Raw genomic sequence first — 10635 nt, 5'->3', positions numbered from 1 at the left:
CCCCTGCTAAAATTATATCTTTGAGGAGTAGCATAATGAATTTTAAACAATTAGATACTGAACATGTTGCTCAAGCTTGGGAAAGAATGAAATCTCTGGTTAAAAATTGCCCAACCCATGGACTGACTACTTGGATGATCATCCAAACCTTCTATGCAGGACTAAATTTTTCTTCGCGGAATTTATTGGATTCAGCTGCTGGAGGTACCTTTATGTCCATCACTCTTGGTGAAGCAACAAAGCTTCTTGATACTATGATGATCAACTACTCTGAATGGCACACGGAAAGAGCTCCACAAGGTAAGAAGGTAAATTCTGTCGAAGAAACCTCTTCCTTGAGTGATAAGATTGATGCTATTATGTCTATGCTTGTGAATGATAGGACTAATGTTGATCCTAATAATGTTCCGTTAGCTTCATTGGTTGCACAAGAAGAACATGTTGATGTAAACTTCATTAAAAATAATAATTTCAACAACAATGCTTACCGGAATAATTCTAGTAACAACTATAGGCCATATCCTTATAATAATGGCAACGGCTATGGGAATTCTTACAATAATAATAGGAACACACCCCTGGACTTGAAGCCATGCTTAAAGAATTTATTAGTACACAAACTGCTTTTAACAAATCTGTTGAAGAAAAGCTTGGGAAAATTGATATACTTGCTTCTAAAGTCGATAGTCTTGCTGCTGATGTTGATCTTTTGAAATCGAAAGTTATGCCTAATGAAAATCATCATAATAAAATTGTTACTACAGCAAATGCCATCCAAGTTAGAATTAATGAGAATATAAGATTAATGGCTGAATTGCGTGCTAGGTGGGATAGAGAAGAAAATGAAAAACTAGCTAAAGAGAAGAATGTAGCTAAAGTTTGGACTATTACCACCACTAGTAATGCTAATGCTACACATGTTGCTGCACCTCCTACTATTAATAATAAAAGAATTGGTGTTAGCAATGTTTCCACTTCTAATGCAAAGCGAGAAACTGCTAAAACTGCTAAAAGCTGAAATCGCCTGTGATAAAACTGCTGAAATTTTTTCCAACATTGGGGATGATGATCCCATTGCTTTAGATTATAATGGTTTGAATTTTGATGATTGCCACATCTCTGAAGTTATAAAGTTCTTGCAAAAACTTGCTAAAAGTCCTAATGCTAGTGCTATAAATTTGGCTTTCACACAACATATCACAAATGCTCTCATAAAAGCTAGAGAAGAGAAACTAGAGCGCGAAGCCTCTATTCCTAGGAAGCTAGAGGATGGTTGGGAGCCCATCATTAAGATGAAGGTTAAAGATTTTGATTGTAATGCTTTATGTGATCTTGGTGCAAGTATTTCTGTTATGCCTGAGAAAATTTATAATATGCTTGACTTGCCACCGCTGAAAAATTGTTATTTGGATGTTAATCTTGCTGATCATTCTACAAAGAAACCTTTGGGGAAAGTTGATAATGTTCGCATTACCGTTAACAATAACCTTGTCCCCGTTGATTTTGTTGTCTTGGATATTGAATGCAATGCATCTTGTCCCATTATATTGGGAAGACCTTTTCTTGAATCGTTGGTGCTATCATTGATATGAAGGAAGGTAATATAAAATATCAATTTCCTCTCAAGAAAGGTATGGAACACTTCCCTAGAAAGAGAATGAAGTTACCTTTTGATTCTATTATGAGAACAAATTATGATGTTGACACTTCGTCTCTTGATAATACTTGATGCACACTTTCTGCGCCTAGCTGAAAGGCGTTAAAGAAAAGCGCTTATGGGAGACAACCCATGTTTTTACCTACAGTACTTTGTTTTTATTTTGTGTCTTGGAAGTTGTTTACTACTGTAGCAACCTCTCATTATCTTAGTTTAGTGTTTTATTGTGCCAAATAAAGCCGTTGATAGAAAAGTTCATACTAGATTTGGATTACTGCGCAGAAACAGATTTCTTTGCTGTCACGAATCTGGGCTGTTTTCTCTGTAGGTAACTCAGAAAATTATGCCAATTTACGTGAGTGATCCTCAGATATGTACGCAACTTTCATTCAATTTGAGCATTTTCATTTGAGCAAGTCTGGTGCCTCGATAAAATTCGTCAATACGAACTGTTCTGTTTTAACAGATTCTGCCTTTTATTTCGCATTGCCTCTTTTGCTATGTTGGATGAATTTCTTTGATCCATTAATGTCCAGTAGCTTTATGCAATATCCAGAAGTGTTAAGAATGATTGTGTCACCTCTGAACATGTTAATTTTTATTGTCGCTAACCCTCTAATGAGTTGTTCTAAGTTTGGTGTGGAGGAAGTTTTCAAGGATCAAGAGAGGAGTATGATGCAACATGATCAAGGAGAGTGAAAGCTCTAAGCTTGGAGATGCCCCGGTGGTTCACCCCTGCATATATCAAGAAGACTCAAGCGTCTAAGCTTGGGGATGCCCAAGGCATCCCCTTCTTCATCGACAACATTATCAGGTTCCTCCCCTGAAACTATATTTTTATTCCATCACATCTTATGTGCTTTGCTTGGAGCGTCGGTTTGTTTTTGTTTTTTTTGTTTTGTTTGAATAAAATGGATCCTAGCATTCACTTTATGGGAGATAGACACGCTCCGCTGTAGCATATGGAAAAGTATGTCCTTAGTTTCTACTCATAGTATTCATGGCGAAGTTTCTCCTTCGTTAAATTGTTATATGGTTGGAATTGGAAAATGATACATGTAGTAATTACTATTAATGTCTTGGGTAATGTGATACTTGGCAATTGTTGTGCTCATGTTTAAGCTCTTGCATCATATGCTTTGCACCCATTAATGAAGAAATACATAGAGCATGCTAAAATTTGGTTTGCATATTTGGTCTCTCTAAGGTCTAGATAATTTCTAGTATTGAGTTTGAACAACAAGGAAGACGGTGTAGAGTCTTATAATGTTTTCAATATGTCTTTTATGTGAATTTTGCTGCACCGGTTCATCCTTGTGTTTGTTTCAAATAACCTTGCTAGCCTAAACCTTGTATCGAGAGGGAGTACTTCTCATGCATCCAAAATACTTGAGCCAACCACTATGCCATTTGTGTCCACCATACCTACCTACTACATGGTATTTTCCGCCATTCCAAAGTAAATTGCTTGAGTGCTACCTTTAAAATTCCATTCTTCACCTTTGCAATATATAGCTCATGGGACAAATAGCTTAAAAACTATTGTGGTATTGAATATGTACTTATGCACTTTATCTCTTATTAAGTTGCTTGTTGTGCGATAACCATGTTTCTGGGGACGCCATCAACTATTCTTTGTTGAATATCATGTGAGTTGCTATGCATGTCCGTCTTGTTTGAAGTAAGAGCGATCTACCATCTTATGGTTAAGCATGCATATTGTTAGACAAGAACATTGGGCCGCTAACTAAAGCCATGATCCATGGTGGAAGTTTCAGTTTTGGACAAATATCCTCAATCTGATATGAGAAAATTATTAATTGTTGTTACATGCTTATGCATAAAAGAGGAGTCTATTATCTGTTGTCTATGTTGTCCCGGTATGGATGTCTAAGTTGAGAATAATCAATAGCGAGAAATCCAATGCGAGCTTTCTCCTTAGACCTTTGTACAGGCGGCATAGAGGTACCCCTTTGTGACACTTGGTTAAAACATGTGCATTGCGATGATCCGGTAGTCCAAGCTAATTAGGACAAGGTGCGGGCACTATTAGTATACTATGCATGAGGCTTGCAACTTGTAAGATATAATTTACTTGATACATATGTTTTATTACTACCGTTGACAAAATTGTTTCATGTTTTCAAAATCAAAGCTCTAGCACAAATATAGCAATCGATGCTTTTCCTCTATGGAGGACCATTCTTTTACTTTCAATGTTGAGTCAGTTCACCTATTTCTCTCCACCTCAAGAAGCAAACACTTGTGTGAACTGTGCATTGATTCCTACATATTTGCTTATTGCACTTATTATATATTACTCTATGTTGACAATATCCATGAGATATACATGTTACAAGTTGAAAGCAACCGCTGAAACTTAATCTTCCTTTGTGTTGCTTCAATGCTTTTACTATGAATTATTGCTTTATGAGTTAACTCTTATGCAAGACTTATTGATGCTTGTCTTGAAGTGCTATTCATGAAAAGTCTTTGCTTTATGATTCACTTGTTTACTCATGTCATATACATTGTTTTGATCGCTGCATTCACTACATATGCTTTACAAATAGTATGATCAAGGTTATGATGGCATGTCACTCCGTAAATTATCCGTGTTATCGTTTTACCTCGCTCGGGACGAGCAGAACTAAGCTTGGGGATGCTGATACGTCTCCGACGTATCGATAATTTCTTATGTTCCATGCCACATTATTGATGTTATCTACATGTTTTATGCACACTTTATGTCATATTCGTGCATTTTCTGGAACTAACCTATTAACAAGATGCCGAAGAGCCGATTCTTTGTCTGCTGTTTTTGGTTTCAGAAATCCTAGTAACGAAATATTCTCGGAATTGGACGAAATCAACGCCAAGGGTCCTATTTTGCCACGAAGCTTCCAGAAGACCGAAGAGGAGACGAAGTGGGGCCACGAGGTGCCCAAACCCTAGGGCGGCGCGGCCCCCCCCTTGGCCGCGCGGCCCTGTGGTGTGGGGCCCTCGTGCCGCCTCCTGACCTGCCCTTCTGCCTACTTAAATCCTCCGTTGCGAAACCCCCAGTACCGAGAGCCACGATACGGAAAACCTTACTGAGACGCCGCCGCCGCCGATCCCATCTCGGGGGATCCAGGAGATCGCCTCCGGCACCCTGCCGGAGAGGGGATTCATCTCCCGGAGGACTCTACGCCGCCATGGTCGCCTCCGGAGTGATGAGTGAGTAGTCTACCCCTGGACTATGGGTCCATAGCAGTAGCTAGATGGTTGTCTTCTCCCCATTGTGCTATCATTGTCGGATCTTGTGAGCTGCCTAACATGATCAAGATCATCTATCTGTAATTCTATATGTTGCGTTTGTTGGGATCCGATGAATAGAGAATACTTGTTATGTTGATTATCAAAGTTATGTCTATGTGTTGTTTATGATCTTGCATGCTCTCCGTTACTAGTAGATGCTCTGGCCAAGTAGATGCTTGTAACTCCAAGAGGGAGTATTTATGCTCGATAGTGGGTTCATGCCTCCATTGATATCTGGGGACGTGTGATGAAAGTTCTAAGGTTGTGGATGTGCTGTTGCCACTAGGGATAAAACATTAGTGCTATGTTCAAGGATGTAGTTACTAGTTACATTACGCGCAATACTTAATGCAATTGTCTGTTGTTAGCAACTTAATACTGGAGGGGGTTCGGATGATAACCTGAAGGTGGACTTTTTAGGCATAGATGCAGTTGGATGGCGGTCTATGTACTTTGTCGTAATGCCCAATTAAATCTCACTATACTCATCATAATATGTATGTGCATGGTCATGCCCTTTTTATTTGTCAATTGCCCAACTGTAATTTGTTCACCCAACATGCTGTTTATCTTATGGGAGAGACACCTCTAGTGAACTGTGGACCCCGGTCCTATTCTTTACATCGCATACAATCTACTGCAATACTTGTTTTACTGTTTTCTGCAAACAATCATCTTCCACACAATACGGTTAATCCTTTGTTACAGCAAGCCGGTGAGATTGACAACCTCACTGTTTCATTGGGGCAAAGTACTTTGGTTGTGTTGTGCAGGTTCCACGTTGGCGCCGGAATCCCTGGTGTTGCGCCGCACTACATCCCGCCGCCATCAACCTTCAACGTGCTTCTTGGCTCCTCCTGGTTCGATAAACCTTGGTTTCTTTCTGAGGAAAAACTTGCTGCTGTGCGCATCATACCTTCCTCTTGGGGTTCCCAACGAACGTGTGAGTTACACGCCATCAATCACCGACACCATCAGCTCGAACGTCCCCAAGCTCAAGGAGTTCGATTCGCTGCGGATCCTTCGAGTTCACTCCGCACTCCGGCATGGACGCAACGTTCGGCAGTGTCCACTTCATCATCGAGTCCGAAGGTTTTCTTCGGCTCCCAGGCTCGATCGCGCCTGGCATGGAGAGGACTGCGACCCCACCAACGGTCACCGTTCCATCATTAACTATGACAGATCCACCATGTTTGATCAGTAACAATGATGAAAGTAGCCAAAAGTATCCAAGTAGCATCGGGAGCAGGCATGAGCGCCGGAAGAGGAGAAGGGATCTGCACTATGAGGCAATGGACCGTGTTGCCGGCTGTACCTATCAGTACAACGATCAGGACGAAGGGCATTATGATGAGCGTTCAACTAGAAGTCGCAGCCGACAAATTCGCCTCCCTCGGACGCCTCACCTGCCAGCCGTAGAGCAATTAGTCGCCCCATGTTACTTGCACGTTTATATCGAACCAAAAGACAACATCGTGAATTCATCACATCTGCTCAAGGATTGTCGACAATTCCTCGATATTCAGAAGTTATGCGAAGAATTGAGGTCCAACTCTGAAGCATTGGCACACCTAACGAAACAGGGTATAGCTGCCTCTACCCAATCACCCAAACCACATGAATGCTCATACGTGCTAGCCGAAGTTTTCCCCGTATCACGAGGACATGTGAACATGATCCACAAAGCGCATCTCCAAAAGATAATCCAAGAAGTTTACACGGGAGATAAAGCTTGCGGAGGTGGCCATGGCAAGTGTACCTGAATATATCGAATGGTCAGAACAAAGCATCCTGTTTAGCAGGGCAAATAATTTGGCAGCTGTACCGAGGCCTGGTAACGCCGCCCTAGTACTCGAAGCACAAATTGGTGGATTCAACATGAGTAAGGTGTTCATGGATGGAGGAAGCGGCCGAAATCTCCTGTTTGCAAGCACAATGATGGCAATGGGTATGACAGTCGATATGTTAAAAGAATCCGACACGGATTTCGACGGCATTATCCCGACCCTACTCGCATATCCTGTCGGCAAGATTTCGCTCGACGTCGTCTTTGGCACACCCGACAATTTTAGGAAGGAAAGACTCGAGTTCGAGGTAGTAGATTGGGAATCACAGTACCACGCTATTCTCGGCCGACCATCATTTGCCAAATTCATGGCAGTTCCTTATTATGCGTACTTAAAATCAAGATGCCAGGCAATAACAGGACAACGATAATTGTTCATGGAAGTTTTTCTCGTTCCGATAATTACGATAAGGACTTTCAGAAGATCGCCTACAAGTTCGGAGTCAGGGAAGAGCTCAATGCACTAGACATACTCACCGACCATAACAAGCCACCTTCCGATAATCGGAACACAAAGTCCGACGAGTTTGACGCTGCCAAAGAAGCAAAGAAGCATCAGGTGCATCCCTCTGATCCGAAGAAAACAGTGAACGCATCGGTCGATCTTACTGTCGCATAGGAAGACGCGCTCATCGAGTTCCTCCGTGAGCGCACGGAAATATTTGCACGGGAACCATCCGACATGCCAGGTATTCCCAGGGAACTCGCTGAGCACGCCCTCAATGTTGACCCTAAGCCAAACCTGTACATCATACACTACATCGTTTTTTGTAACAAAAAACAAAAGCCATCGGGGAAGAAGTTAACCAGCTCCGTAAAGCCGGGTTTATTCGAGAAATCAAAGAAGCCAAGTGGGTAGCCAACCCAGTGATGATGCAAAAGAAAGATATAACAACTCTTCGTATGTGCATCGACTTCATGAGTCTCAACAAGCATTGCTCGAAGGATCATTTCTCGTTGCCTCGTATCGATCAAATAGTCGATTCCACGGCAGGTTGCGATCGCCTCTCTTTTCTATATGCTTATTCTGGATACAATCAAATCAAACTCAAAGAATAAGACCAAGAGTTAATGGCGTTTATTACACCACATGGTGTTTGTTGCTACAACGCCACGACTTTCGGATTAAAAAAACGCAGGCGCAACCTATCAACGGTGTATGCAAGCCTGCCACGGGGAGCAGATTGGCCGGCATATTGAGGCCTATATCGACGACATTGTCGTCAAGACCAGAAATGCCGCCACGTTAATCGATGACCTGCGAGAAACCTTCGACAACCTCGATTGTTATAAAATCAAGTTAAACCCGAAAAAAAAATTTCGGGGTACCTGGAGGCCAAGTACCCGAGTACTTTATTTTCGCTAGAGGAATTTAAGACAATTCCCTAAAGATCAAGGCTGTCCTCGACATGGAACCACCGAGGAATTTGCAGCAGGTGCAGCAGCTGGCAGGGCGAGTAGCAGCTCTTAGCAGGTTCATCGCAAAATTAGGACAAAAGGTGTTACCCTTCTATCAACTAATGAAGAAATCACAAAAATTAGAGTGGACAACACAAGAACAAGACGCTTTCAATGATCTAAAGAAAATTCTGTCGACTTCCCCGGTCCTCATTACCCCTCACGACAGGGAGCTAGTGCTACTCTACATCGATGCAACCTGTCGAGTCGCCAACACCGTTCTCATAGTCGAACGCGCGGAAGTAGAGAAAGTCCACGGTGTGCAGCGCCCTGTCTATTACCTCAGTGAAGTAGTTACACCAGCAAAGCAGCAGTACCCGCATTACCAGAAGCTGGCATATGCCGTGTGGATGACATCATGAAAGCTGCGACATTATTTCGATGAGCGTCCGATTATCGTCGTCACCGAGGCTCCACTAGAAAAACATACTCACCAATCCAGATGCCATAGGTCGAGTATCTCAGTGGGTCACAGAATTGGCGCGCACGATATTTCTTATGTCAATCAAACATCTATCAAGTCCTAGGTCCTCCCAGACTTCTTTGCTGATTGGATTAAGTCGCAAACTCCGGTTGCACCCGGTATGTCAAATTCATGGACCATGTACTTCGATGGCTCAAAGCGAAACACGGGCGCAGGTGCAGGAGAAGTGATAATCTAACTGCAAGGCGACAAGATGAAATACGTGCTAAGGATGAAATTTTCGCTGCCGACAAACAATGAAGCAGAGTATGAGGCGTTATTGCATGGTATGCGTATGGCCAAAGCATGCGGCGCTACTCGTTTGGATATTTATGGAGATACAAACCTCGTTGTCCAGCAGTTGATGAATTTGTGTGATGCTATGAGTGATAACATGATTTCTTATCATCAAATGTATCAATCAATGGAAGCCAAGTTTGAAGGTTGCGAGTTAAAACATACCGGCAGAGCCAGCAACAAAGAAGTGGACGCCCTGGCAAATATTGGTTCCACATGCTCCGCAATGCCAGATGGAGTTTTTTATGAAGTAATCAATCAACGATCTATCAAAGTGAAGACTTTGACACCTCCTGAAAAGTCGACTAATGACTCGGGGGATACGCCCCAAGACGTTGCCGAAGATATCGTTGCTGGACCCGTTCAGCAAGTTCTGCTCCTCGATCCCATATGGACTTTCTTGACATATTTACTTCGTCAGGAGCTACCAGATGACCCGGCAGAAGCTCGACGCATCATGCTTCGCTCCAAAGCGTATACAGTGGTAGCTGGCGAACTTTACAAAAGAAGTATATATGGCATATTCCAATGGTGCATCGCCATCGAAGATGGAAATGCCCTGTTACGAGAGATACATGAAGGCACGTGCGGACATCATGCAAGTAGTCGAGCACTTGTTGCTAAAGCTTTCAGAGCTTGGTTTATTGGCCAACACCAGCAGCCGATGCGAGAGACTTGGTCAAGAAGTGCGATCCTTGACAGCGTTTCGCACCAAAACCACACGCCCTAGCTACGTACCTTATGACAATACCTTTAGCTTGGCCTTTTGCGTGGTAGGGACTCGACCAAGTTGGGCTAATGCCGAAGTCATCGCCAGGTGGCCATACTTATCTATTGGTAGCAGTGTATCAGTTCACCAAGTGGATCGAGGCTATACCAGTCACCAATCAAATAGCCACAACGGCTGTCAAGTTCTTCAACGGAATCACCTGTCGCTTCGGTGTACCTCAGAACATCATCACATACAATTGAACCAACTTTGCATCCAAGGAATTTCACGAATTTTGTGAAAATCTCGGCATCAAACTCATTTTTGCTTCGGTTTCACATACTCAAACCAACGGGCAAGTAGAAAGGATCAATTGTTTAATTTGCGATGGTATAAAAAGCGTCTCACAAAAGCAGCTGGTGTCTGGGTTAAAGAATTACCATCAGTTTCGTCTTCCTTCAGTCGGCATCATGGCTACTGAAAGATTGAGATGTCGCCTAGAGGGGGGGGGGGGGGGGTGAATAGGCAATTACAAACTCTTGCGGATTTGTCTTGTATGAATGCGGAATTAAACTATCGTTTAGTTTACAAGCACAAACCCTAAATATGCTAAGCTCAACTAAGTGTAACAATAGCAACTAGAGCTAAGCAAGATAGGCACAAGATATATGTAGCACAAGTGATAGCAAGATATATGTACTTTAAGCACGATGGCTATCACAAGGAAAGAGAGCTCGGGTATAGAAATAACCGAGGCACGCGGAGACGAGGATGTATTCCCGTGTTCCCTTGCTTTGCAACAAGGTACGTCACGTTTGGAGGAGTGGAGGTCCCACGAAGGATTCCCCGCGCCACGAAGGCTCACCCTATTCTCCGAACCACACCCACGAAGGATAATGGCCCCTTCC

The sequence above is a fragment of the Lolium perenne genome, chromosome 3, assembly GCF_019359855.2.
Source record: "Lolium perenne isolate Kyuss_39 chromosome 3, Kyuss_2.0, whole genome shotgun sequence".
Lineage (NCBI taxonomy): Eukaryota > Viridiplantae > Streptophyta > Magnoliopsida > Poales > Poaceae > Lolium > Lolium perenne.
This window is presented reverse-complemented; position numbering follows the sequence as displayed.